The following is a 5,779-nucleotide window of genomic DNA, read 5'->3' as shown; positions in this document are numbered from 1 at the left end:
ATACATATTATAATTCCTGTTTTTTATCTGTTTATGTACTTTTTATTAGCACTTATGCACCATCAAGTGGTGGACAATGGCAATATTACATATCTAGTATAGTAGCTGTAGTATAGATTTATATGCAGAATGGGGAATAATAGGTTAATAAGACCATTCTTTACAGTAACACTAATTTGCACACAGGGTGCTTTTCAGTATGGCATATTTTATCGGGTAGAATATCACCCACTATTACCTCAGTTGACTGGGCAACTTGGGCATGAGCACTTTTTGGCTTGAAGATGCCCTCAATGGCCATTAAAAGTGGGAAGTTATCAGCCATAGTGGGATTTTTCCCAAGGCATTGGGATCTCAGTAAAAGTCGACATGTTGCATAGTAGAGCCAAATGCCATTTGGTTATATTTTGGTTCATGCAAATTAGGATAGGGAAGAGAAAAAAGTTGTGCGAGTGCCATTTTGTTATATTTTGGTCTATGTGACTTTACCTTCAACAGCAACTGACTTACCAAACAGAGCACCACCACCCCATACTTGGATATACTGTGTCAGCTATACAGAGGAACTTAACATACTATGCTTCTCTGTCCTTAATATCATCCTCCCAATCACCTGCCCATATATGTGGTATGTGAAATGAATTTGTTTCAAATAAGAAAAGTGTTAATTTTTTTTTTTATAGATTTAGATCCATTGATCTCACATTTTTTATCTTCATCTTTTATCACATTTGTTTAAACACATTTTGTTTCTTGAAAATTAACATATCCAATTCTTTTTGCATGCAGACAAGATGGAAAAAGTGCAAGTATTTTATGAAACCTCAAATAGTCAGAATTTACTAAAGAAAATAATATTTTCTCTCTATACCTCCTCACCTGGCAAATTAATCAATTGTTTTGGCTTTCAGTACCACCTCTATGCTGATGATACTCAGATCTATCTTTCCTCTCCTGATCTCAACCCAGAGCTTCTAACTCGTGTCTCTTCCTGCCTGTCCGCTATCTCCACTTGGATGTCCCAACATTACCTTAAATTAAACCTCTCTAAGACTGAATTGGTTTTCTTTCCCCCATCCAACACCCACATTGTTCCCGAGGTATCTATAACGGTTAACAATTCTACCATCTACCAATTCTACCTTGGGCTTATCCTTGATTCTGCCCTGTCCTTCACTCCTCATATCCAATCACTTATCAAATCATGTCACTTTCACCTAAGAAATATTTCCAAAATACGATCATTTATTACCCAAGATGCTGCCAAAATTCTTATTCACTCTCTTATAATATCTCGCCTGGACTACTGTAACTCCCTATTAATTGGCCTTCCCCTCCAAAGACTGTCCCCTCTCCAGTCCATAATGAATACTGCTGCCAGGCTCATACACCTCTCCAACCGCTCCTCCTCTGCCATGCCACTCTGCCAATCCCTGCACTGGCTTCCCCTACCATCCAGGATAAAATTCAAACTAACGACTCTCACATTCAAAGCAGTTCATAACTCTGCCCCACCCTACATCTCTGAACTTATCTCTAGGTACCATCCAACCCGCTTGTTACGCTCCTCTACTGACCTGCTCCTCAACTCCTCTCTCATTCCCTCCTCACACACACACATTCAAGACTTTGCAAGGGCTTCCCCCCTTCTCTGGAATTCGCTCCCACAAACTGTCAGACTTTCTCCCAATCTCTCTGCCTTCAAGAGATCTCTAAAAACGCATTTATTTAGAGAAGCTTACCCTAATCTTGTTTAAAATAACCTCAGTGTGCTGCTAAAAGCAATACCCTGTGCCACACCTTTCATAACCCTGTCATGCCCATTCGCACACCTTGGGGTATATCTATTATGCTGTGTAAAAAGTGGAGTAAAACATTACCGGTGATGTTGCTCATAGCAGCCAATCAGATGCTTTGCTTTGGTTTTATAACTGTTGAAATCTAATTGCTGATTGGTTGCCCTGGGCAACATCACTGGTAATGCTTCACTCCACTTTTTACACAGCTTGATAAATATACCCCCTTGTGTCTCAACCCTTTCTCCTTGTAGATTGTAAGCTCGCTTGGGCAGGGCTCTCTTTACCTCTTGTATTGGTTATTGATTGCTTTATATGTTACTCTGTATGGCCAATGTATGAAACCCACTTATTTATACAGCGCTGCGGAATATGTTGGCGCTTTATAAATAAATGTTAATAATAAATAATAACATCAAAAAGTAAAAGTCCACTTCTGCTCACACTCAACTGCTTACTTGCTGGGGAAAATAAATATGGCCGTGCCAAAGAGGTAAAGTCACATGTACATATGCCTTTCTGTTTTTCCTAACCTGTTGAAAAGCAATTGAAAGCATAATGAAAACTGCCAAAAGGCAGTTTTTAAAACATAAATTATTCATTTAAAAAGCTGTGCAAATATCATACTCAAAGGTTGTACAATAGTGAATTTCCTATATTCCTATATTTTTATATCTCATACATTGTATATAATAACACAGCAAAATCTGAAACAGACTTAAGACACCAAGAATGCTTTGATCTTGAAGGGACTTTAGAATGCTTGGACAAGCATAGCTAAAGCTATCAGACAAGCTAAAATAGTGAATAAAAATGGCAAATGTAAATAGGATGAATATGTAAATATGTAAAAAAAAATGATGGAGGTCAATTACATGAGAGTAGGGGAAAAAGAAAAGGCTAACTATTTTTCATGTTTACACAACTGAGGAACTAGCAAATAAAGGATTCATTTTTAATAAACCCAAATCTAATGTAATTATTGATGCATAATTGACCCAGGACAAAGTTCAAAGGAAACTGCAAATGAAAGTAAACAAAGGCCCAGGACCGAATGGTATTCATACAAGGGTACTTGTATGACTGCCAAACAATTTACTTTGAGGTCTGGCATTGTGCTGATAGATTGACAAATAGCTATAGGCCTTCTTGTTTAACATCAGTGGTAGGAAAGCTTTTGAAAGGAGTAATAAGAGATAGTTGTAGGCAGTACCCTATTTAAACATGAAAAATCCTTTATTTCAATATCAAGGGCAGCTGTAACCTCATTTTGGTGCCAAATTTGAATACATCAAATTTTTGGAGATGCAAAGCTTATATATGCACAGAGGGTCATTTGCTGGTGTTGAACTTAATAGAATTTTCTCTATCCCAAATGAACTATGTAACTATTTAGGATAAAGATAGACAACTGCATAAACTTGGTGGAGAAGTTTAATATGAATACAAAATGTCTAGCCTTAGGACATTTTAAAAAAATTGTCTAACTGAATATCATTGTCAGACTTCCCTGTATAGTTATAAGAATCTTTTTGTGTTTGTTTTACCAGTATTCTTGATAAGCTTTCTGTACAGCCTTCATGCCCACTGTTGCCACCTTAGGCCTTGTTAAGGTGCAAGTAATCAAAGGACTAATATAACCTCTTACACACAGGTATTTATGTGCTGCAGTGCACTAAAACATATAGCACCACCTAACTGATGAGAGATATAACAAGCAATGTTTCATTTGCCTTCCACATTCCATGTTGTAAAATATAAGGTTATTACAAATCACTGAGGAGTTCTATGACATAGTAAGTTAGGTTGAAAAAAGACGTATGTCCATCATGTTCAACCATAGTGCCTATATATAACCTGCCTAACTGCTAGTTGATCCATTATTATTTAACATCACTAAGCATTTACAGGGCATTCATCATATTCATGGCTTGTGGATTATATATATATATTTTTTGTTTTTTTTGTTTTTTGAGAGATGCATTGGATAAGATCAGTGTTAAAGGTGGGATACAAGTAGCACCAGGGAAAATGCCTGGTTTTGCAGCAGGTAATGCTGTTTTCATGCAAGAAGCATAGGAGAAGCTGGATAGGTGAGTCCTGGAGTAAATGGAGGGTGAGTAGCTTAGGTCCTCCATTCCATTATCCAGTTTTGTATTTTGAGTTGGGCCAGCTGTATGGAGCTGCCTGATTAGGCTGCAGGTGAGCAGAAAATAAAAGGGTTGGGGGAATACACAGCAAGGGGGTGAGTTGGGGGTTGGTTCTTGACTCAGAGTAGGTCACTCTCAGAGCGGGGCCACAGGGCAGGAAGGTTGCCTGTCTGTGTTAGGAACTCCCAGAGGGACTGGGGGTCTCTCCTGTCACTGCGAGGAGCAGAGGGAGCCGTGACCGGGTGTACGATAGCTGAGAAGAGTCAGCAAGGCTTAAGGTGTAGCCCGAGTGTTCACGAGTGTGAGAGTCACCATGGATGTGTGAAAGTCACTGGGGATGGTGAGAAACCCCGTAAAGGTTCCAGAGTGTGGAAGTTACCCTGGAAGGTGAAAGTCCCAGAAAGGGGACAAGTGTTGAACAAAATTGCTGAACTGTATGTTGATGAACTGTGAGCTTTATGTTGGGAAGAATTTGCCCTAAATAAACCTGTGTGGTGTCCCTGTCTCTATGCTCCAGATCCTCTGCTTACCTGTCTACCATAGCTAATTTCCCCCACAAATTACATGCACAGGCAGTCAGCATGTCAAAATATATTATATATATATTAAATAGATACAAACAGGTTCTATTGACTGTAGGAACCAGTAAATTGTTAAATACAATTGCTTAGTGATATCACTTGTGTCACTGTTTATTGAAATTTGTGTATTATAAAAATGAATTATGTAACTTGTGTAAAACATGAGGATATTAGAAGTTACCCAAGAGTTTCATAACTTTTACATGGCCTTGAAATTGTTTCATGACCTCTATCCTTTTAACTTACAGGAGGAAGTTATTTCCTATTCCTTCCTTTATTATCTTTTACAAATAAACAACCTGTTTTAAGAGCTGCTTTGTGTTAGTGCAAAATATACTGTAGAAACCTGGTATTTTACTAACCAAGACTGATCCTTGTCGATCCAGTCTGACGTTACCGGCTAACTAGCTGGTATTAACTTGAGGGGAAACTGTATATCCATATGCATCTTATGTTCATTTATTGGCATGGTTTTGTAATATGACTAGCATGGAAATTAATATCATATCATACCACATAATGCCATAGAATGCTAAAAAGAAACAAGATTACATATTTTAAAACAGGCCTGTCCAACATTTTACATGTGGTGGCCCAATTAATTTAATAAGCCTTTTTTTAGGGCTGGGTTAAATTAAAATAATTATGTTACACAGTGAGTGGACTGGGGGCCATAAAAATTCTTGGAAGGCCACATCCGACCAGTAGGTTTCCAGTTGGACAGCCCTTTTCTAAAACATTCAAATTGTTTCCTGTTTTCAGGTTGAGCAACTGACCTCTAACTATCACAAAAAGATACACCATCTTCTATAAAGTCCATTATAAACAAATAATTCTAATTTAAAAAATTATATCAATGAGATCATTGCCCTGGACCAATATGTTACAATAAAGAAACCTGTTCAATGCATGCAAGTAACTTCTTTCTTTCACACAGTTTTAACATGTGTTTATGCTATTTTTTCATAGCAGTGCTTCATTTGAGTGCTCCTGTTAATTATAGTGATACCCTCTTTGTTAAAATGAAAATAATTTTTGATATGAATGTTTCAATTTCCTGTTTGTATTTTGCCAGCTAAAATGTAAGGGCCTTTAAGGGCCATCCTACCCACCAAGTAATAAGGCAAAAGAAGTTATGGGTGCTAGGGAACCCCCATCTACTTTACTTCTGCATATGATTTTTTATATTATTATCCTGTGCTATGTTATAATAAAGATTTCTAACACTAATCTCATTTTCTAAATTATAAAC

The sequence above is a fragment of the Xenopus tropicalis genome, chromosome 3 (genome assembly GCF_000004195.4).
Source record: "Xenopus tropicalis strain Nigerian chromosome 3, UCB_Xtro_10.0, whole genome shotgun sequence".
NCBI classification, from domain to species: Eukaryota; Metazoa; Chordata; class Amphibia; order Anura; family Pipidae; genus Xenopus; species Xenopus tropicalis.
This window is presented reverse-complemented; position numbering follows the sequence as displayed.